Genomic DNA, 25,298 nt, shown 5'->3' with positions numbered 1-25,298 from the left:
CCTTGACATGTAGAAGTTGGCATGCTTTCTGGGTGCTTTGTTACCTGAAAAATGGCTTTATTTTGCCCTCATATTTGATGGATAGATTGGTTAATAGATATTTGTGGGTTTCATTCAACATTTTGTTGACATTACTTCTTTGTGTTCTAGCATTGAGCATTACAGATGAAAATTTCTATATAGTTTTTCTCTCTGGAAATTTATAAGGTTTGGAGGGGTGATGTGTGTGCTTTGTTGTTCTCTTATTCTTTCACTTTAGCCTCTCTTTCTTGAATTTCTGTTACTGCTTTTATCATATCTATTTCTTCTCTTTCTATGTTGTTAGAGAATATCATCACTGAGTCTTTAATACTGTCAACTTCAGCTGTGTACATGTTGCTCTTCAACCTTCTTTTGAGGCTTTAAATTAGGCAAATATATTTTTCTTAAAATTTCTGAAAACTCCTTTTCACTGGAGCTTATTTTAATTATATGGATGCATGATCCTCTTAAACTTCTGTGAAAATAATAACTGGAGTTTGCATTAGCTGTTTCATGAGAGGTCAAGTTTTTTACTCATTTTGGTGTTTCCTTTTCATGCTATTTATGTCTTGGGATTTGGTTGTATATTCACATTTTTAATTAGCTACTTGATTTAAATAAAGTATCAGTAGTCACTTTCAGGGTTCTTGGTGATTATAATAATTACTCACCTACCAGGCTTCTTCCTTGCATACAGCTCACTACAGGAATCTGTAGTGCCTAGAAGATTTCGGGACAAGTGGGGAAACCGCAGTCCGTTAACTGCATACACAGGGAAGGAGCTACAAGGGAGGTAGAATAATTTGGTCTCCACTATTACCTTAAGAAACCTTCCCCTGTCTTCTATTTAAAAAAAACTACTTCATACAAAGGGTAGAAGCTACAAGGGAGATAGAATAATTTGGGCTCCACTACTACCTTAAGAGACCTTCCCCTGACTTCTCTTTTAAAAACCCTATGGGTCTCTGTACCCCTGAACTTACTTTCCACACTTATTTCTCTTTTCACCCTCAAAATCCATATTAGAGTGCCTCTGCAGGCTATAAAGCCTCTCATAAAAGTAAAATACCCAGTCTTTTCAAGAGAAGAATAAAATAGGCAGCCTCCTACCTCTTGTCTTACTCTAATAGAAACTCCATGAAGATAAGGATTGTGTCCATACTGTTCATGCTGCACAGCAGTTGCCCTTATCTGCAGGGCGATGCATCCCAAGACCCCCAGTGGACGCTTGAAACTGCAGAGAGTAACACACCTGATTGCCATCATCGGAACACATTTCTGTTCACATCTTCCACCCACAATTTTGATGCCTTTTCCATCTTAACTAAGCACGTACCATGGACTGTGGCCATAACTTTTGCAGTTGTAGATGCAACAGCAAAACTAGTATTAATTTTTTTTTCTTCACAATTTCATGGATAGATTTGTTCTTACCATAGATCTTAGCCACCTCAGCATATGATGTTTTTTCTTTTGAGAACTTTCACCTTTTCTCTTAAAAGAAAGCACTTTACAGCTTCTCTTTGGCATATCTCAACTGCCAGCATCACTGCTCTTGCACTTTGGGACCATTATTAAGTCAGAAAAGGGTTACTTGAAAATAAGCCCTGAGATACCACCAGAGTCCATCTGATAACTGAGATGGTAACTACGTGATTAACAGGCTGGTGACATATACAGCATGGATATGCTGGACAAAGGGGTGAGTCACGTCCCAGGTAGGTTGAAGCAGAGTGACTTGAGATTTCACTATTCAGTATGGTGCACAATTTAAAACTTAGGAATTGTTTATTTCCTGGAACTTTTTGTTTAATATTTTTGGACTGCAGTTGACCACAGGTAACTGAAACTGTGGAAAGTGAGGATCGGAGGATAAGCAGGGACTGTGGTATTCATTTCATTGCATACTGCCTAGAATACAGTAGGTGTACTATAAGTATTTTATAAAGGGACAACTTTTCTGAAACTAAAAATATTTCTGTTTTACCCAGTAATTTTTCTTCTGGAAATTTATGCTAAGGGAATATTCAGACATGCTTACAAAGTTTTATGCACGAGTGTCTATGTTATTTGTAATTGTGAAAAATGAAAACAACTCAAAAGTTTAACAGTGGTCATCTAAAGTATTCTATACACTGTATATATAGGTTTAATAGAAGGTCATCCTATTCATTTATTCATGAGAGGTACAATCTCCAGGGATCTGTAAGATCTATTTTGTCTTAACCAAAGAACAAATTTTTGACATATCTTGAATATGATGCCTATAAATTATGCCTTTTAAATTGTTGTAATTTTTGTAGTATTATCTGATATTTTTATTTTTATGTATGTTCCTAAGTAGTTTAGAGATACTCAGATTTTTAAGATCAAATAAATGAAGCTTATTTTTATACATTTATAGTATAAAAGACATTCAGTAAATAGATATTTTTGTTTTATTCTAGAAAAAAGCTCCTTGAACACGGTGAGGTAAAGCTTTCATTTTAATCTCTGGTAGACTTGTGTATTACATTCTAGTTTGAGGATAACTGACAAAGGTATAACCTGCTGCTGACGCACCATCAGTCGTGAGTTGTCAGCATTGGTGATACATTTCTGCTGATCCTTCTCACCCTTTCATCTGCTCTCACTTTTGAATAGATATAAGGATTTAAAAGCTAGAAGGCTGATTTATGACGATAGTACAGAATTAAATTAAATTGCATTCATTTAACAATAACAAGCATTTGGTTTCTAGCCTGCTGAGCTAATCAGCTACAGTCCATTAGGGCAGGCGCCCTCGGCCCTGTGACTGGTGGCCATCTGCCACCACGTAGATTTGCTGGTCAGTCAGCGACAAGCTCAGAAGTGTTGAAGGACACAAAAGATACTAAAGTAATGTTCCTGCTCTTCAGTATGTGTAATTTTACAAAGGAAACAAGACAACATTTGATATGGTGCAAAATCGTTTTGTAACGTAAAAAGGAAAAGATCAATGTGGACTAGAGATATTTCCTATTTGATAGAACTTTAAGTGGGTGTTGAGGTAAAGGTCAAATTTACAGGAGTGGGTAACTGAATTTGAACTTAATAGGGATAGTTTATGACACATGTTGAGTATCCCTTATCCAAAATGCATAGGACTAGAGGTGTTTCAGATTTCAGATTTTATTGAATTTTGGAATATTTACACTGTAGTTACTAGTTGAGATCCCTAATCTGAAAATCCAAAATCCAAAATGCTTCAATGAGCATTTGTTTTAGCATAACCTTTGAACATCATATTGGTACTCAAAAGTTTCAGATTTTGGAGCATTGTAGATTTCAGATGTTTGCATCAGGGATGCATTGGTAACTTTGTCACTTTATAGTGAGGCCTACTGTGTTGGTCCTCCGCCTCCTCACACCACCTCCTGCTCTCCCTGGCTCCTCTGCCTGCTCCATTTTCTTGCCAGCTGCACTTATTGCCTTACAGTAGACTATGTAATGGATTTATTTATTTGCTATGTCTATGTATTGTCTGTCTTTCGTTACTAAATGTACTTAAATACAATACAAGGGCAGAAATTGCTCACTGTTGTATCTGAAGCACCCAGAAGAGTTCCTGGAACATAGTAGGCATTCGATAAATTGTTGCTGAATGAATGAATACTAATAGGCTCATTACTAAGTTAGAAGATCTTTGTCTTAATGAATAATATAGTTTCAATATAGTTCATTAATTTAAAAATATGAAAAGTAAAAATGTGATTTTGTCTTATTTGTGTTTTTGTAGCTGACTTTTCACACATTGCAGTTGTTAGCGTTTACTGCCCTTGCTATTTTAATTATGAGGCTAAAGCTGTTTTTGACACCACACGTGTGTGTTATGGCTTCCTTGATATGCTCTCAGCGGGTAAGGGATTCATTCTTGTATAACAATACCATAAAAACTATAGTAACTACACTTAAAGTTACCGCAGCTTTGCTGACGGTAATTCAAAATACAAACACACTAAGTGTTTTTAACTAATTTAAATGATTTAAAATATTACTTCATGATTCACTATAAGCAAGAAAAGCAATTTCAAGTGGCTTTGAAAAGTATTTCTAGATTTTAAATTGATATTTCTATAGCAAGTGATTAGGCAAATATTTCCCCTGTTAATATCCTGTCTATGAACATAACCTTTCGGAGTTCAGGTCTGTGTAAGAGTGCCTGGCACAGTGGCTCACACCTGTAATCACAACACTTTGGGAGGCCAAGGCGAGCAGATCACTTGAGGCCAGGAGACCAGCTTGGCTGACATGGTAAAACCCCATCTCTACTAAAAATACAAAAATTAGTCAGGCATGGTGGCACGTGCCTGTAATTCCAGCTACTTGGGAGGCTGAGGCAGGCGAATCACTTGAACCTGGGAGGCAGAGGCTACAGTCAGCCAAGATCGCACCACATCACTCTAACCGGGGTGACAGAGTGAGACTCTGTCTCAAAAAAAAAAAGAAAGAAAAAAAAAGTTTCCTGGTGGCCGGGCATGATGCCTCACACCTGAAATCCCAGCACTTTGGAAGGCCGAGGTGGGCAGATCACTTGAGGTCAAGAGTTCGAGACCCACCTGGCCAACATGGTGAAACCCCGTCTCTACTAAAATACAAAAATTAGCAGGGCATGGTGGTGTGTGCCTGTAATCCCAGCTACTCAGGATGCTGGGGCAGGAAAATTGCTTGAACCCGGGAAGCAGAGGTCGAAGTGAGCTGAGGTCGCACCACTGCACTCCAGCCTGGGAGACAGAGTAACACTCTGTCTCAAAAAAAAAAAAAAAAAAAAAAGTACCCTGAAGTGCTCATCCAATACCAGAGCAGATGCAGAGTAATTGCTCTAGTATGGTCCCATTTGGCTGAAAGAATCTATAAGAAATTCTGGGGTTCTATCACTGTATCTAACTTACAAAAGAACTAGATAAATTAGCTAGAATATTAGGCCTCAGGTACTTCTACAAACACCTTACTTAGTTTTGATTATGAGTGTATAGCCTTAAAATACCATAATGCCTGTTTTCCTGAGAAGAATCTATATATGTCAAGCTAATAGGACTTCCCTGTCTACTAACGATGTCCACAAAAGGCAGCCAACATGAAAGGATTTAGTTCTAAGATGTTTCACAGTTGTGATTTGTTTATTTTAATCCTTGGTAGTAAATTAGTACTAGAAGGATCAGGCATTCCTTCCTTAATTCTTCCCAGGGGAGAGAAAGTTCCGTTTTCACCTGGGCCCTGTAATGCCAACATATTCGTTGCTTTGGAAACAACCGGAGATGGTAATTCTGTATACATATGTGCTGATATCAAAGGGTAATTCACATTGGTTTGAGTAACAAGGTGAGAATTTATTGTTGACCCTGCAGTACTCTTCATATAAGAACTATAAATAAATGGTTTCTGTCATCAGCTCTTTGGCTGGCTTTTTCGCAGAGTTCGTTTTGAGAATGTTATCTTTGGCATTCTAACAGTGATGTCAATACAAGGTTATGCAAACCTCCATAATCAATGGAGCATAATAGGAGAATTTAATAATTTGCCTCAGGAAGAACTTTTACAGTGGATCAAATACAATACCACACCAGGTGTGTAAGTATTTGGTTATATGCATAGTTTTACACAAACATACAAACACATTTGTGTGTGCTATATAATTGTCATTTCTGATATATGTTTTCATGTGTGTATGACAGATTTCCATAGGCCTTCATACTCTCACAGACTTTGAGCAGACTATTGTAATGTCAATTAAACCCTTTCGAAAGGCAATTTTGTGCTCCCTTTAAGCCCCTCCCAGATAATTATAAAATAATTTAAATTAGCACCAGGAAATTAATGATTTTTCACAAGTTATGTCCTTTAACTCTCAGAGAGCACTATAGCATTTTAACCATAACAATGACAAATCAAAGAAGTAAATCTTTAAAAATGAAATTTCACACCTTGTGCCAGGCACAGCAGAAGATACTCTTGATGGTGGGGAGAACTGGCACCGCTTCTGTCACTCCAATCAGTGCCCTCTCCTCTAATTCTGTAAACAGGTCATCGGCAGAAGAGTTAAAGTCTTAGATATTCTATTTTCTTCACTAAATCATCTCACAGAGATAGTATACATCCTACTTTTAAATACTCCAAAATTTTCTTTTTAGCTTATCTTCTTTTCTTCCTGTCTTTATTCAGAACTATCCCAAGCAGATAGATAATTTTAAATACCTTTCCAGAGAATAAGTATATTCTATAACATTTTCTGTAACTAAATTTGTAAATCTAAGATTATTTTTGATATTTAGAAACTTTCTCTGGTACGAGTTCTTCACTGTGGTTTATTTAAATTTTCTTATGACTCCTGAGCTTGTTTCCTCTTATTTCTTATTTGATAGCCACTTTTTTACTAATTAACCATCATTAAGGTAAATCTTTATAGGCATTAACTAAGATATTTGGTCTATAGCTTTCAAAGGATGTAGGTGACAGCGCCTCGTTAAACTGCCAAGCCAGTTTAATTCGAATTTTAAAAGTAATCCCCAACTGACTTTTTCCACATAGGAGATCAAGATAATCACTCCCTTTCTTTACTCTCCCTTACCCCTCCCCAGTTATGGCTGTTTTTCCCAAGCTTTTAAAGATAGCTGCCCTTTTAATCTTTTCTTGTGTCTTTCTTTGTTCTGGTGTTTGTATTACGTTCCTGACAGAGAGCCTACGTTTGGCAACTTATCCTTCTAAGATAACTGCCACAAACCCCCATCTCACTTTTAGATGCCTCTTCTTTGATCTTCTTTTCAATCTGTCTTATTCTCCTTTTAATTACTCTTATTATGAGTTATCTCATGGTTACCACATATTAAAAGCTGTATGAAGTTTTGTAGTATTAGTGGGACTCGTGCTTATATTGAGGCCTGCCACGTAAGGCTGTATAGTTTGTGCACTGCACAAAGGTGACCAATTGAGAGGATAAGTGAAAGCTTAAATCCAGCTTGTGGTCCACTCAGCAAGCCATGTACAAATGGGGCTCTGTCAAGTCAGGGGAATACCTTTTTCTAATCTGTGTGTAGGCTAAATGGAGACTTCCATACAGTGATAGGAAAATACCTGATTTTTCCTTGTTATGCTCATTTACTTCACAGCCAAAAAAACAGAAGGTGGAGGGGGAGGGTATTTCTTCCTCTCTGTCTGCCATAGATGACAACTCAGTGGGTCCAGCTCTTGCTGGACAGGTGTGCCTAGTTTTTTCTGGAAGACCCTGGCCCTGGGCTTTCAGTTCTTCTTGCCCAGCATTTCCCAACCTTAGCACTGTTGACATTGAGGCTGTCCTATGAATTACAAGAAGTCCTTGGCCTCTATCTACAAGATGCCAACAGCATCTCCTCCCTCCTCCCCATAGCGTGACATCCAAAAATGTCTCCAGAGTTGACAGTGCTCCCTAGGGAGCAAAATCATGCCTGCTTGAGAACCACTTCTCTAGCTTAACAGCTTGTCATCATTAATTATTGAGTCTCCAATAATAAATACACATTCTTTGACTGGCTTACATATTTTCAAGTTTGAGGCATATAAAGAAATTTTCATTCAGAGTTGCATTTAGAATGCTTAGTTATATTGGAAAGGAAACCCTCAGGGTTCTCAAAGTTTTTAATTTATGTGGGTACATGGCAGGTGTGTATATTTATGGGGTAGATGGGATATTTTGATACAGGCATACAATGTATAATAATCACATCAGGGTAAATGGAGTATCCATCACCTGAAGCATTGATCCTTTGTGTTACAAACAATCCAGTAATACTCTCTCAGTTGTTTTTAAATGTACAATTAAATTTTGTTGACTATAGTGTTACCAAACACTACATGTTATCCTTTCTTTCTGTTTTGTTTGTGCACATTAACCATCCGCACTTCCCCTCCACCCCCTCGCTATCCTTCCCAGCCTCTGGTAACCATCATTCTATTCTTTTTTTTTTTTTTTTTTTTTTTTGAGATGGAGTCTCGCTCTGTCGCCCAGGCTGGAGTGCAGTAATCGGATCTCGGCTCACTGCAAGCTCCGCCTCCCGGGTTTACGCCATTCTCCTGCCTCAGCCTCCCGAGTAGCTGGGACTACAGGCGCCCGCCACCTCGCCCGGCTAGTTTTTTTGTATTTTTTTAGTAGAGACGGAGTTTCACCGTGCTAGCCAGGATGGTCTCGATCTCCTGACCTCATGATCCACCCGTCTCAGCCTCCCAAAGTGCTGGGATTACAGGCTTGAGCCACCGTGCCTGGCCCATCATTCTATTCTTGATCTCCATGAGTTCAACTCTTTTAATTTTTGGCTCCCACAAATAAGTAAGAACATGCAAAGTTTGTCTTTCTGTACCTGGCTTATTTCAATTAATGTAAAGGACTCCAGTTCCATCCATGTTATGGATAGCATCTCATTCTTTTTTTTATGACAGGATCTCATTCTTTTTTATGGCTGAGTAGCATTGTGTTGTGTCAGTGTACCACATTTTCTTTATCCATTCACCTGTTGATGGACACTTAGGTTGCTTCCAAATCTAGGCTATTGTGAGAAGTGCTGCAATAAACACGGGAGTGCAGATACCTCTTCTGAACATTTATTTCCTTTCTTTGGGGTATATATCTAAGAGTAGGATTGCTGGATCATTTGGTAACTCTATTTTTAGTTTTTTGAGGAACCTCCAAACTCTTCTATATAGTGGTTGTACTAATTTAGATTTTCACCAAAAGTATACGAGAGTTCCCTTTTCTCCACATCTTTTCCTGTCTTATGGATAACCGCCATTTGTTATTGCCTGTCTTTTGAATAATAGCCATTTTAACTGGAGTGAGATTCTATTTCCCTGTAGTTTTGATTTGCATTTCTCTGATGATCAGTAATGTTGAGCACCTTTTCATGTACCTGTTTGCCACCTGTATGTTTTCTTTTGAAAGTGTCTATTCAGATCTTTTGCCCATTTTTAAAGTAGATTTATATATATATATATATTTCCCTACAGAGTTGTTTGAGTCCCTTATATATTCTGGTTATTAATTCCTTGTCAGATTGGTAGTTTTCAAATATTTTCGCCCATTCTTTCTGTTGTCTCTTCACTTTGCTGATTGTTTCCTTTGCTGTGCTGAAGCTTTTACACTTGATGTGATCCCATTTGTTCATTTTTGCTTTGGTTGCCTGTGCTTCGCGGGTATTTACTCAAGAAATCTTTGCTCAATCCAGAGTTCTGGAGAGTGTCCCCAAAGTTTTCCTGTAGTAATTTCAGAGTTTGAGGTCTTAGATTTAAGTCTTTAATCCATTTGGATTTGATTTTTGTATGTGGCAAGAGATAGGCGTGTAGATTCATTCTTCCGCATATGGATATCCAGTTTTCCCAGCACCATTTATTGAAGAGATTTACTCTTTCCCCAGTGTATATTTTTGGGATTGCTGTAAAAAATAACTTTACAGTAGATGTATGGATTTCTTTCTGGGTTCTCCTTCTGTTTCACTGGTTTGTGTGTCTGTTTTTATGGCAGTACCATGATGCTTTGATTACTATACTTCTGTAGTATAATTTGAAGTCAGGTATTGTGATTCCTTCAGTTTTTTTCTTGCTCAGGATAGCTTTGGTTATTCTAGGTCTTTTCTGTTTTTATATATAAATAAAGATTTTTGTTTTCTGTTTCTGTGAGGAATATCATTAGTAGTTTGATGGGAATTCCATTGAATCTGTAGATTGCTTTGAATAGTATGGACATTTTAGCAATACTGATTCTTGCAATGCTTGAACATGGAATAGCTTTCCATTTTTTTGTGTCTTCTTCAATTTCTTTCTCCAGTTTTGCATCGCTTTCGTTCTAGAGATCTTTCATTTCTTTAGTTAATTTCTAGGTATTTAATTTTATGTGCAGCTACTGTAAATGGAATTACTTTTTAAATTTTCTTTTTCAGGTTGTTCTCTGTTGGCATATAGAAATGTTAATGATTTTTGTATGATATTGTATCCTACAACATTACTGAATTTATCAGTTCTAATAGTTTTTTTTGGTGGAGATTTTAGGTTTTTCTAAATATAAGATCATGTCATCTGCAAAAAATGATAATTTGACCTCTTCCTTTCAAATTTGGATGCCCTTTATTTCTTTCTCTTGTCTGATTGCTCTAGCTAGGATTTCCAGTACTATGTTGAATAATGTGGTAAAAAGTGAGCATCCTTGTCATGTCCCAGATCTTAGAAGAAAGGTTTTCAGTGTTTCCTCACTCAGTATGATACTAGCTGTGCGTTTGCCGCATATGGCTTCTATTATGTTGATTAATGTTCCTTCTATACCCAGGTTTTTTGGGAAGGTTTTTATCCTGAAAGGATGTTGAATTTTATCAAATGATTTTTCTGCATCTATGGAGATGAGATGATCATATGATTTTTTTTCCCCTTCATTGTGTTGATATTACGTATCACATTGATTTGCTGTGTTGAACCATCTTTGTGTCCCTGAGATAAATCCTATTTGGACATGATGAATAATCTTTTTAATGTGTTATTGAATTCAGTTTGCTAGTTTTTTGTTGAGGATTTTTGCATTAACATTAATCAGAGATACTGGCCCGTAGTTTTCTTTTTTTTTTTTTTTTGATGGGTCTTCCTGTGGTTTGGGTATTAAAGTGATATTGATTTCATACAACAGGTTTGGGAGTATTCCCTCCTCCTCTATTTCCGAGAATCGTTAGAGTAGGGTTGATATTAGTTCTTCTTTAAATGTTTGATAAAATTCAGCAGTGAAGCCATCAGGTCCTGGGCTTTTCTTTGCTGGGAGACTTTTCATTAGAGATTTGATCTCATTACTTGTGATTGATCTGTTCAGGTTTTGGATTTCTATGTAGTTCAGTCTTGGTAGGTTTTACATATCTAGGGATTTACCCATTTCTAGGTTTTCTAATTGATCGGCATATAGTTGCTCATGGTAGTCTCTAATGATCCTTTAATTTCTGCAATATTGGTTGTAATGTCTCCTTTTTTTAATCTCTGATTTTATTTATTTGGACCTTCTCTCTTTCTTAGTCTGGCTAAAGATTTGTTTATTTTATCTTTTCAGAAAACCAGTTGATCTTTTATATTGTTTTCTTCATTGCAATTTCATTTATTTCTGCTCTGATCTTTATTATTTCATTTCTCCTACTAACTTTGGGCTTTGTTTGCCCTTTTCTAGTTTTTTAAGATGCATCATTGAGTTGTCAATTTGAGGTTTTTCTTCTATTTTGATGTAGGCATTTATAGCTATAGACTTCCCTCTTAATACTGCTTTCGCTGTATCCCATAGATTTTGATATGTTGTGTTTTCATTATCATTTGGTTCAAGAAAATTTTCAATTTCCTTCTTAATTTCTTTATTAACCCACTGGTCATTCAGGAGCATATTCTTTAATTTCTATGTTTGTAGAGTTTCCAAAATTCCTTTTACTACTGATTTCTAGTTTTATTCCATTGTGGTCAGAGAAGATACATGATATTGTTTCAATTTTTTAAAAATGTTTTAAGACTTGTTTTGTGGCCTATCCTTGTTTTGTGGTCCTCGAGGAATGATCCATGTGCTGAGGAGAAGGATGTGTATTCTGTAGCTGTTGGATGAAATGTTCTGTAAGTATCTATTAGGTCCTTTTGATCTATAGTGCAGATTAAGTTCAGTGTTTCTTTGTTGATTTTCTGTCTAGATGATCTGTCCACTGCTGAAGGTGGGGTGCTGAAGTCTCAGGCTATTATTGTATTGGGATCTGTCTTTCTCTGTCTCTCTCTTTAGCTCTGATAACATTTGCTTTATGTATCTGGGTGCTCCAGTGTTGGGTGTATATATATTTACAAGTGTTGTATACTCTTGCTGAATTAACCCCTTTATCATTATATAATGACCTTCTTTGTCTCTTTTTATAGTTTTCGTCTTGTACTCTATTGTGTCTGATATAAGTATGGCTATTCCTGTTCTTTTATGGTTTCCATCAGCATGGAATATAATTTTCCATCCCTTTGTTTTCAGTCTATATTTGCCTTTACAAGTAAAGTGTGTTTCTTGTAGGTAACAGATTCTTAGGGTTTTGTTTTCTTATTCAGCCACTCTTTGTCTTTTGATTGGAGAGTTTAGTCCATTTGCATTCAGTGTTATTATTGATATGGACTTACCCTGCCATTTCGTTATTTGTTTTCTCATTGTTTTGTGGTCTTCTCTTCCTTCCTCTGTTTCTTTCATTGAAGGTGATTTTTCTCTGGTGGTGTGTTTTAACTTACTGCTTTTTATTTTTTGTATATCCATTGTATGTTTTTAAACTTGAGGTTACCATGAGCCTTGCAAATAATATAACCCATTATTTTAAACTGATGACAGCACTGATTGCATAAACAAACAAATAAGCCAAAGGAAAGCTAATAAAAATTCTAAACTTTAACTTCATCTCCCCACTTTTTACCTTTTTGTTGTTTCTATTTATATCTTATTGCACTGTCTCTTGAAAAGTTATTGTAGTTATTTTTTATTGGTTCATCTTTTTGTCTTTCTACTTACATAAGTTGTTTATATACCGTAATTACACTGCTATAATATTCTGTGTTTCTCTGTGTACTTACTATTACCAGTGAGTTTTGTACCTTCCGATTATTTCTTCCTCATTAATGTCCTTTTCTTTCAGATTGAAGAACTTCCTTTAGCATTTCTTACAGGACAGGTCTGGTGTTAATGAAATTTCACAGCTTTTGTTTGACTGGGAAAGTCTTCTCCTTTAGGTTTGAAGGACATTTTCTCTGGATACACTACTCTCAGGTAAAAGGTTTTTTCCTTGACTTTAAATATGTCATGACATGCTCTCCTGGCCTGTAAAGTTTCCACTGAAGAGTCTGCTGCCAGATGTATTAGAGCTCCATTGTATGTTATTTGTTTCTTTTCTCTTGCTGCTTTTAGGATCCTTTCTTTATCCTTGAACTTTGGGAGTTTGATATTAAATGACTTGAGTTAGCCTTTGGGTTAAATCTGCTTGGTGTTCTAGAACCTTCTTGTGCTTGAATATTGATATTTTCTCTAGCTTTGAGAGGTTCTCTGTTATACTTTTGAATAAACTTCCTACTGCTGTCTCTCTTTCTAACTCCTTGTCTTCAAGCTCACTAATTCTTTCTTCTGCTTGATCATTTCTGCTTATTAAGAGACTTATACATTCTTCAATATGTCAGTTGCATTTTTCAGCTCCAGAATTTCTGCTTGATTCTTTTTAATTATTTCAATGTATTTGTTGACTTTATCTGATAGGATTACCAATTCCTTCTCTGTGTTATCTTGAATTTATTTGAGTTTCCTCAGCACAGCTATTTTGAATTCTCTGTCTGAAAGGCTGCATATCTCTGTCTCTCCAGGATTGGCCCCCTAGTGCCTTATTTAGTTTCTTTGGTGAGGTCATGTTTTCCTGGATGGTCTTGATGCTTGTGGATGTTTGTCAGTGTCTGGGCATTGAAGAGTTAGGTATTTATTGTAGTTTTTGCAGTCTGGGCTTGTTTGTACCCATCCTTGTTGGAAAGGCTTTCCAAGTATTCAAAGGGACTTTGGTGTTGTGATCTAAGTTTCCGGTCGCTGCAGCTGTATCTGCACTAGGAGGCACCCTGTGCCCAGTAACACTGAAGCTATTACAGACTCTTAGAGGTACTACCTTGGTGGTCTTGGATAAAATCCAGAATTCTCAGGATTAGCAGGCAGAAGTTCTTGTTTCTCTTCCCTTACTGTCTCCCATATGGAGTCTGTCTCTCTTTTTCTCTCTATGTGCTAAGCTGCCTGGAGCTGGGGATGGGGTGACATAAGCACCTCTGTGGCCACCACTACTGGGAATGTGTTGGGTCAGACCTGAAGCTAGCACAGCACTGGGTCTTGCCCAAAGCTCATTGTAACTACTGCCTGGCTACCACCTATGTTTGCCCAAGGTGTAGGGCTCTACAGTCAGCAGGTATCAAAGCAAACCAGGCTGGTGACCTTCCCTTCAGGGTGGCAAGATCCCCCAGGTCATAGTCAGGTCCAGGGATGCTGCTGTCCAGGAGCCAGGGCCTGGAGTCAGACACCTTAGAAATCTACTTGATGCTCTATTCTACTGCAGCTGAACTGGTGCTGAAACCACCAGACAAAGTCCTTCCCACCCTTCCTTCCCCTTTCCCCAGGCAGAGGGGTCTCTCTCCATTTCCACCACTACCCCAGGCCCATGGGAGGTACTGCCTGGCTACTGCCAGCATTCACTTAAAGCCCAAGGGCTCTTCAGTCAGCTTGTGGTGAGTGCTGCCAGGCCTGGGACTCACCCTTCAGGGCAGCGGGCTCTCTTCCAGCCCAGGGCAGGTCCAGAAATGCCACCCAAGAGCCAAGACCTGGAATCGGGGACCACAAGAACCTTCTTGGTGCTCCTCCCCACTGTGGCCAACCTGGTACCTAAGCGATTTTTGGTTCTTATGAAGGTGCTTTTTGCGTAGATCGTTATCACATTTGGTGTTCCTGAGGGGAGGATGAACAGTGGAGGCTTCTACTTGGTCATCATGCTCCACCTCCTCTCCAACATAGTTTTTTTTACAGTATATCTGAATAATATGTCTTGTCTTTATTACTGATTTTATTGTACTGATTAAAAATTATAACCTTCACAAGTATATAATTGTTTTTTATACCAAAGTATCAGGAAGTAAGCATTTGGTCTTCTGGTGCTTCAAGAGATGAAATGGAAGCCAGATAGTAGATTTTGATGTATCTCTTGTTATGACCAAATTTATACATGTCATTACTCCAAAAAGTACTAGCAGCAAATAATGAAATGATTTCATGGCATGTATAAATGGTGTCAAGTCAAATGGTAACTCTGAGAACTCAATTAAAGATTATCTGAGGGAAGAAAACAATGCTTTTCTCTTTTTATGGCACATCCACAGGACCATAGTTCACAAGCCACAAAAGTCATTTGAAAAAATGTCCCATGAGACTTGCCCTTCATAGCAGTCTCTCAGTTCCTGGCATTTCACATTATTGGAACAGATATGACATTTTACATTCTTTTTGTTTCATGTGTGTCTGTAGTCCTGCTGTTCGCGTGGTGCTCTAGCATGGCAGGAAGCTTTAGTGAAGCAGCTAAGAGAGCAGGCTCTGGAACTTCCTGGCTGTGCAGTCTTGGGCAAGTCACTTAACTTGGCTGTCTCTTCATCATCTACAACAGCAGTCCCCAGCCTTTTTGGCACCAGGGACTGGTTTCTTGAAAGACCACTTTTTTCCCACAGAACTGGGGGATATGGGGTGGTTTCTGGATGAAATGGTTCCACCTCAGATCATCAGGCATTAGATTCTAATGAGTGCACAACCCAGACCCATCACATGCTCAGTTTGTAGATTCTACAAAGTAAGAATAGAGGACTCACCTCTTAGAATTGTGCAAATTAAGTTATTTAATTCTTATTAAAATATAGAGCACAGTTTCTAGCACCAAGATAGCACTTAACAAAAGTCAGCTATTATTATAGTAGACAATGAGTAGCTATTGAGTCAATAAAAAGAATGAGGTCCACCGTCATGTAAATAGGCATCATCCTTCTTAATTTGGGTTCACATATTAGAGGTAAGTGTAACTTCTGATTTTCTTTGAAACATTTCATTGAAGAATATAGTCTTTTTTTATTTCAGATGCTGTCTTTGCAGATGCGATGCCTACAATGGCGTCAAGCTGTCTACACTTCATCCCATTGTGAATCATCCACATTATGAAGATGCAGACTTGAGGTTGGCGGCTGATGAATATTTCATCAAGACTCACTTGGTGACTCCCAATTCTTAGGAATTGGAAAAATTTTTACACACACACACACACACACACAAACTCATCTGCATTTTCATGCTGGAAGTTAAAAAAAAATGACAATAACCATCCAGAAATGACAATATATAGCTGTTGCCTCTGGAGCAAGCAGACCTCTGAAAACTGAAAAATGCAAAAGCCAGTTTTTCCCAAAGTGACAAATGTGTCACATATTTATGATGTGTGTGTGTATTCCAGTAAAACTACTAGGTAGTTGGAACAGGAGATAGGATGGATTTAACTCACAGCCATAGTTTGCCAACCCCTGCTCTACATCATAAGCCCCACTCTGATTTAAGAAATGATTTCTAGATCTTACTGGTGGCCAATGACTAGCCTTTTGTGACAGGTAGAAAAAGTACATGAAAGTTACTATTATATATTACGTGCTTTCATGAAAATTTTTGCTAGCCGATTATGAGAACTCTAGTTTCCATTGATGTCTAAAAGTTTTGCTTTCCTTAAATGGCTACTTTAAAAAATTATTTTGGTTATTCTAGTAGTTGTCAGTATAATCTTTTTTAAAAGTGGATTTTTGGCCTATTGTTAGAGGCAAATGTTTAAATTAAAAGTTTTAGGTCTGCCGTCTAGGAGCCAGGGTTTGGAGTCAGACACCTTAGAAATGCACCTGATGCTCTCTCTGTTCTACTGCGGTGAACTGGCATGGAAACCACTGTGGTGACTGAGCATCCCATATGCTTGAAATTCTAAGCAACATCCAATGCATAAGTGATAGTTTGTCAGGATTTTGTAAGAACTCCCACTACGGTCAAATCACCTGTTGTACCACATTTTGGTGACCATCCCCATTTCTCAAGATTCTGTGAAGGTGCTTTTCCTACCTGTTCTGACACCCTGGATGCCCATTGTCTAAGTATTCTACTTGATACACTCAGTTTCAATTCATGTGTTTGTCAGAGCTTCTTCAGATGAAATTAAGCATTGAAAGATATGTTTTCACTACATTCAATCTCTGTCAGAATATATTCTCTGAAAACTTTGTGAATTATGAGAAGAAAATGTTATATCCTAAGCTGCTCTCTGCCACCCAGTACAACTTTAGACTATTTTAAACACTAATAAGCAGTATATGCAGAATTAAAATTGCCATAAGTTTCATTACATTCAAAATATAAGTAGGAATGTGGAAACTGCCATCCCCAAAATAGTTGATGCTGTTTCGAGTCATGTATATCAGTGTTCCACCCAGTGAGTATTGAGATTTCAACTTAGTAAGATTTTTTTTTAGTCTACTCTATTATCATTCATTTTAAAATCTTTTAAACTATTGTTTAAATTTAAAGGGCCCGGACAAAAATAGTTTATTCTACATATAGTCGAAAATCTGCCAAAGAAATAAGAGATAAATTATTGGAGTTACATGTGAATTATTATGTTTTAGAAGAGGCATGGTGTGTTGTGAGAACTAAGTGAGTATTAACCCTATGCTCTCTGATATGGTATATTTTTAAGCAACAAATGTTTCACTTTATTACAGTAGTCCTGATTCTTTAAGAGATTTTAGTTTAAATTCATTAAAATATTATCCTGGTATCGTAGTTTAAATTATTTCATCTAGAGAAGTAAAATTTTTTTTTTTGTTTGAGACAGAATCTAACTCTGTCACCCAGGCTGGAGTGCAGTGGCCAGATCTCAGCTCACTGCAAGCTCCGCCTCCCGGGTTCACGCCATTCTCCTGCCTCAGCCTCCCGAGTAGCTGGGACTACAGGCGTCCACCACCTCGCCCGGCTAGTTTTTGTATTTTTTTTTTTAGTAGAGACGGGGTTTCACCGTGTTAGCCAGGATGGTCTCGATCTCCTGACCTCGTGATCCGCCCGTCTCGGCCTCCCAAAGTGCTGGGATTATAGGCTTGAGCCACCGCGCCCGGCCGAGAAGTAAAATTATACTATCAATGAAGTAGAAATTAATTCCAAACATTATAGTATATTTTAACATCCTGATTTTTCAATTTAACATCTTCTACTTAGCTTTTTTCATAATTTTTGAAATATGAAAATTTTTATTAGATATATAAAATATGGATTTGAATTTAAAACACAGTGAGATATTAGCATCTTGTACCATAGCTGAGTTGGATTTGTAAGACTTAAAAGAAAAGTGACAAAACCCAAAATGCCATAATAAGAAAAACATCCTAAGAAAAACATAATAAGAAAAATTAAAATTTTTAAATTTCTGAATTTTGAATCTCTAAAAGTCATAAAATTCTAAGATGTGTAATGGATCTTTTGAGGCCTTTGTTTAGGCTCCTAAGCAGAAATACTAGCTGCTGCACATGACAGGAAATTCAGGCACATTAATTGTCTCCTAGAACAACACATTGGCAATCAGAAGAACAAAACAGGTTCTACAGTCACTTCAATATATCATTTACAATGTGCAAAAGGTTTCAGAGATGCAAACTAAAATGAGAAAGTATGACCAACACTGAAAAAAAAAAATAAGTTAACAGAAACCAATTCAAGTAGGTCCAGATGTTGGATTTAGCAGCCAAAGACTGCAAAGCCACTATTACAAACACATTCAAAGGCTTAAGAAAAATATATTCAATAAATTAAAAGAAAACATGGTATCCATGAGTGAAGAGATATGGAATCTCAGCAGAGAAATAGAAACACTCCAGCCCCCATGGGAATTCTAGAGCTGAAAAGTATAGTAAATGAAATGAAAATTATTTAAATGTACTCAACAGTTTTGAGATGAAAACAGAACATTTGAACAGAAAATTCAGTGAATTTGAAGGTAGATCAAGAGAGAATAGTTAATCAAAAGAACAGGAACCAAAAAGATTGAAAAATAACCAATGTCACAGACCTATGTAACATTAAGTAGTTCAACACATGCATAATTTTAATATTAGATGTAATGAAAAAGAGAACATGACAGAAAAAATATTGAAGAAATGTTGGCCAAAAATTTCTCAAGTTTGATAAGAGCTACTAACTTAGAGATCTGCTAAGCTCAACAAATCCAACTGGGTTAAGCCCAAAGAAAACCAAAGCAAGGCACATTATAGTCAAAATGGTAAAATCAAAGATAAAGAGAAAATCTTGAAAATAAGAGAAAAAAATGATATGTGCTATATAAACATCTGACTTCAACATAAATAGTGGAAATTACCTGTGACACTGGAATGGTAATTCAAAGTGCTGGAAGAAGAAAAATCAAGAATTCTATATTTCATGAAATTATATTTTAAAAATGGAGGCCAAAATACATTTTTCAGACTTCAAAAAAAAATCTAATATAATTTGTTGGTAACAGATTTATACTCAAGAGGACAAGAAGTTCATCAGCTGATGAGAAATGATGCCAGATGGTAACTCAGATATACAAGAAATACCGAAATGCACTGGAAATGGTAAATATGTGGATATTAATCACTACACATTTTTCTTCTCTGAAAATCTTTAGAAGACATTATTTAAGGCAAAGGTGATACCATTATATTTTTTACTTCATGACAGAATTAAATATACATGACAGTAGCACAAAAATTGAGTAAATGGAAATGTATGATTTACTAGAAATAACCCAATTTAAATGGTAAGTAAATCATGATATGTTAAAGATGCTTGTTGTCATCCCTAGCAAAACCACTCAAAAAATAAAACAGTGGGGGAAAAAAAGAGCATAATGGCAAGCCTAGACATGGATGAACCTGGATACATTAAGTGAAATCAGTCAGCCACAGAAAGATGAATAGTGCATGTTGTCACTCATGTGGAAGCTAAAAGAAGTAGCTCATAGAAGTAGAGTAGAATTGTGGTAGTTAGAGTCTGAGTGGGAAGGGTAAGGAGGAGAAGAAAATAAGGAGAGGTTGGTTAAGAGATACAAAATTAGAGATAAATAGAAGGAATAAGTTCTAGTGTTCTCTGCCACTTTAGAGTGAATATTAGTTAACAGTAACTTATCGTATATGTCAAGAAAGAACAGGATTCTGAATGTTCCCAGCACAAACAAATGGTAAACATTTGAACTGATGGATATCCTTACCCTGATTTATCATTACACTTCGTAATTATGCATTGAAATATCACTCTATACTCCATAAATATGTACAAGTATTACTTGTCAACTAAAAATAAAAGGGGAAAAAGCCTAAACATGCAACCAGCTTAAGACCCAGCAATTGTACTGGGCATTTTTTCGCAGACAGGTGAAAAGTTGTGTTCACACAAAATTCTATAGAAAAATGTCTACAGCAGCTTTATTTGTAATACCCTAAACCTGAAACAACACAGATGTTTTTCGCAAGGTGAATGGTTAAATAATAGTGATCTGTTCATACCATGGAATACCGCTCAGCAATAGGATCAAACTATTGATACACTCAAGATCCTGGATGAATCTCCAGAGAATTGTTTGAATGAAGAAAAGACAATCCCCATAGGTTACCTACTGTATAATTCCGTTTATGTTACTGTCTTCAAATGACAAAATTATAGATGTAGATAATGATTTGTGGTTGCGAGGGGCTAGGGTGGGGTGGGAATGTGAGGAAAGTATAGTATGTGTGGCCATACAAGGGATCTTTGTGGTGATGGAAATGCTCTCTATCGCCATTCTATCAATGTGAATTATCTGGCTGTGATATTATGCAAATATGCAAGATGTTACCATGGCCGGGGACACTGTTTAAAGTCTATACAAGAACTACTTGTATTATCTCTCACTTAATGTGGATCTCCAACTGTCTTGAAATAAAGTTTTTTTTATAAAAACAAAAGAGCACAATAGCAAGCCTATATCAAACCATATCAGTAATTTCAAAGTGAAGGAGAACTAAATTCTTCCAAATAAAAGGCGGAGATTGGCAAACTGAATACAAGAGCAAAATCCCATTTTATGGGCTGCCTGCAAGAAAATTAAATACAAATATGTATATTGGCTGAAGGAAAAAGAATGGAAAAGATACCACGTGAGTAAACATTAGAAAGCTGAAGTGAAAAATATATAAATATCAGATAAGATAGATGTTAAGACAAAGAGTATTACTAGAAATGACTGTTTTATAATGCAAAATAGTTCAGTACAGGAGAAAGATGTAATAATTTGAGTGCATATGAACTTAAAAGAGAATTTCAAAATATGTAGAGCAAAAATTGACAGAACCCAAAAGGCAACAAACAAGATTAAAATGGAATTATAAAAATCACTCAATCCAAAATAAGGCAGAAGAAGTGGGAAAGGGAGACAAAGATCAGACGGAACAAAGAGAAAGCACCGAGAGTATAGACTTAAATCTAACCATATCAATTATCACATTAAGTGTAAATGGACTTGTGGTAGGCTGAATAATGAGCCCCCCACGATGGCCATGTCCTAATTCCCAGAAATTGTGAATTACGTTACATGGAAAAAGGAAATTTGCAAATGTGATTAAATTAATGCTCATGAGATGTGGAGATTATCCTTATTATCCAGGTAGGACAAATGTAATCACAAAGTATAAGGAGGAGGTAAAAGAGTAAGAGATAAAAAAGGTGATATGATGGTAGAAGCAGAAGTTGGAGTGATATAAGGCCACAAGCCAAGGAATGAGGCCAGCTTCTAGGAGCTGGAAAAGCAAGGAAGTGGATTTTCTTCTCGAACCTCCTGAAGGATTGGAGTCCTGCCAATACCGTGATTTTAGACTTATGAGCTCCAAAATTTGAAAGAGAATAAATACATGTTGCTTTAAGCAACTGTTTGTGGTAATTTGTTATAGCAGCAATAGGAAACTAATATAGTTCTAAACACCACAAATGAAAAGCAAGAATTGTCAGATTGCATAGCAAAGCAAGACCCTACTATAGGCTACTTTCAAGAAATTTATTTAAATATAAAGAAACGAAGAGGTTAAAAGTTAACAGATAGGAAGAGGACATGTGATGCTACTACTAGTCAGTGAAAACTGGTGTGGCTGTAATAACATCAAAGTACATTTGAATGCTAAGAATATTATCAAGATTAAACAAGGATTTTTAAATGAAGGGATTTATATTTCAAGAGAATGTAACAACCCTGAACATTTATGCACTCAGATAACAGAGCTTCAAATATATGAAGCACAACTGATAGAACTTTAGGAAAAAATAGACTAATCTACAGAATAGTTAGAAATTTTAATAGTCTTCTCTAAATAATTTGTAGAATAAAAAGAAATTTAGCAAGAATACAGAAGATTTGAATAACGCCATCAACCAATATGACCTAATTGACATTTATAGTACACACCACCCTAGAACAGCAAAATAGACATTCAAGCACACACAGACTATTTATCAAAAAAGACCAGTTTCTAGGCCACAAAACAAGTATTGACACATTTAAAATATTTTAGATCATGTAAAGTACAATCTCTGACTACAATGAAATTAAGTAAGAAATCAGTAACAGAATTCTATGTGGAAATTCCCTCAAATGTTTAGAAACTAAGTAATACACTTCCAGATAATCCATGGTCAAGAAGAAACAAAAGGAGGGTGAGTTTCAACGTATTTTGACCTAAGGTAAAATGAGAACACCGTCCCACTATTTGTGGGATGCAGATACAGCAGTAGAGAGATTTGTTTTTTATGTTGAATGCCTATAATAGAAAAAGAAGAAAGGCCTCATATCAGTCACTCAGCTTCACCTTAAGGAACTAGAAGAAAAGAACAAGTAAACTCCAAAGTAAGGAGAAGAAAAGAAAGCATAAAAATTAGAATCAAAATCAGTGTGAATTTCCCCTCAAAACGGGGAAAAGTCAATAAAACCAAACACTGATTCTTGAGAAGATTAATAAAACTGATTAACTTCTACCCAAACTAAAAGATTGAAGACAGAAATTACTAATATCATGAATAAGAAAGATTTTATCACTACAAGATCTGAAGAATGAAAAGGATAATGAGGGAGTTTTAGGAACAACTTTACTCCACTAAGTAGGACAAAATAGATAAAATGGAGAAGTTCCTTGAAAGATGCAAAATCAAAGCTCACTTAAGACATAGAAAATCTTATATCTATTACCTTATTATGAATGACCTTATATCTATTAATAAAATTATATTTGTAGTAAAAAGAATTGTCACAAAGAAAACATTAAGACAGATATCTTCACTGGAAATAATTCCAATTCTACAAACTATTCCAGAAAATTCAAAAGGAAGGATTACTTCCCAGCTGGTTCTATGAGGTCAGTATTATCCTGAAACCAACATGAGAGAAATATTACAATAAAAGGAAACAACCAATCAAAATGTATCATGAACACATATGTGAAATTTTTAAGTAAAATTGCAACAAATGAATCCAGCAATATATTAAAGAAAGACAATACACAATGTACTAGTGGAGTTTATCCCAGGAATGCAGAGTTGTCTCACTATTTGAAAACCAATTGGGTGAATTCACCATAGTAACAAACTGAAAAAGAAAGACCGCATCATCCTCTCAGTACTTTCAGGAAAAAGTATTTGACACAATTCAGTATCCACAACTGATTAAAAACGCTCAGCAAACTAGGAGTAGAAGGTAACTTGCTACTAAGAATCTAAGAATATAAAATTTCTAGAAGAAAATGTGGAAGAAAATTATTGTAACCTTGGATTAGGCTAAGATTTCTCAGATACAGTAACATCATGATATACAAGAGAACATATTGATAAATAGGATTTCATTAAAAAAGTAAACCTCTGCTTTTTTATAAACAGTGTTAAGAATTAAAAGATAAGGCCGGGCGCGGTGGCTCACGCCTGTAATCCCAGCACTTTGGGAGGCCGAGACGGGCGGATCACGAGGTCAGGAGATCGAGACCATCCTGGCTAACACGGTGAAACCCCGTCTCTACTAAAAATACAAAAAATTAGCCGGGCGAGGTGGCGGCGCCTGTAGTCCCAGCTACTCGGGAGGCTGAGGCCGGAGAATGGCGTGAACCCGGGAGGCGGAGCTTGCAGTGAGCTGAGATCCGGGCACTGCACTCCCGCCCGGGGGACAGAGAGAAAAACCCCCTACAAAAAAAAAAAAAAAAAAAAAAAAAAGAATTAAAAGATAAGCCACAGTCTGGGAGAAAATATTTTCAAAGCCTATGTTTGATAAAGGACTTTCTCTAGATGTATAAAGAACTCTCAAAACCCAATAATAAGAAAACAACCCAATTAAAAATGGACAAAATAGGCTGAGCGCAGTGGGTGGCTCATGCCTGTAATCCCAGAATTTTGGGAGGCTCACCTGAGGTCAGGAGTTCGAGATCCACCAGGCCAACATGACGAAACCCCATCTCTACTAAAAATACAAAAAGCCAGGTGTGATGGTGGGTGCATATAATCCCAGCTACTCGGGAGGCTGAAGCAGGATAATCGCCTGAACCCAGAAGGCAGAGGTTGCAGTGAGCCGAGATTGTGCCATTGCACTCCACTGGGCAACAGAGCAAGATCTTGTGGGAAAAAAAAAAAAAAAAGGACGAAAGGACAGATGGAAAATAATCACACACAAAGATGCTTGATGTTACAAGTGATTTGTGAAATGCAAATGCAAATTACAGTGAGATATCGCTAAACACTTAATAAAATAGCTATAATTGAAAAAAAAAAAGAAAACCTGATGATGCCAAGTGTTGCTGACACTATGGAGGACTTAGAACTCTCATACACCAGTGGTGCAAAAGTAATATGGTACACCCACTCTGCAAGACAGTTTAGCAATTTTATTAAAAGTTAAACATACAACTACTGTATGTATTAAGATAAAAGAAAGCATATATCCATCCCAGTAATTGTACACAAATGTTCATAGCACCTTATTTTCTGTAATAGCCCCGAACTGGAAACAATCCACTTATTTATCAACAGATGAACGTATAAACACACTACTAGAATATCCAAACAATGTAAATACTACTCACTAATAAAAATGAGCAACATATTGATACAGCAATATGGATGGATCTCAAAATAATTCTACTGAGGACAAGAAGCCAGTCAAAAAAGAAAGCATGCCACAATTAGGTTTACAAAAGAGCAGAAGTAAACTTTTGGGAGAGATGGATATGTTCATGATTTTTATTGTGGCTGCTGTTTTACAGGTGTATACACATGTTAATATGTATCCAAGTGGATACTAAATATGTGCAGCTTATTGGGTAATTATTGAGCAATTACACCTTAATACATCTGCTAAAAATATCTGGCAGATGTTTACCCAGAATATACAAAGAACTCTCACAGTTCAATAAGAAACAACACAAAATTTGGCAAGATATTTGAATAGACATTCCACCTAAGAAGATATTCTGAATCATCCATAACCATACTATAATGATTAAAATTACAAAAACTGGTACAACTTAAAATCTCATGCATTTTTGGTGGAAATGGAAAATGGTGCATCTACTCTGGAAAACAGTTTTGAACTTGCTTATAAAGATAAATCCGCACTTAATCATACATAACCATGCAACCCAGCAATTCCACTCCT

At 36.5% G+C, this 25,298-nt stretch overlaps 1 pseudogene; it reads left to right on the top strand.

Moving 5' to 3' along the window:
• The first annotated feature begins 5,422 nt into the window (after window positions 1–5,422).
• Window positions 5,423–17,352, top strand: LOC116273598 (annotated as a pseudogene).
• The last annotated feature ends 7,946 nt before the right edge of the window (window positions 17,353–25,298 follow it).

Source organism: Papio anubis, unplaced genomic scaffold, assembly GCF_008728515.1.
Source record: "Papio anubis isolate 15944 unplaced genomic scaffold, Panubis1.0 scaffold933, whole genome shotgun sequence".
Taxonomy (NCBI): domain Eukaryota; kingdom Metazoa; phylum Chordata; class Mammalia; order Primates; family Cercopithecidae; genus Papio; species Papio anubis.
This window is presented reverse-complemented; position numbering and strand designations above follow the sequence as displayed.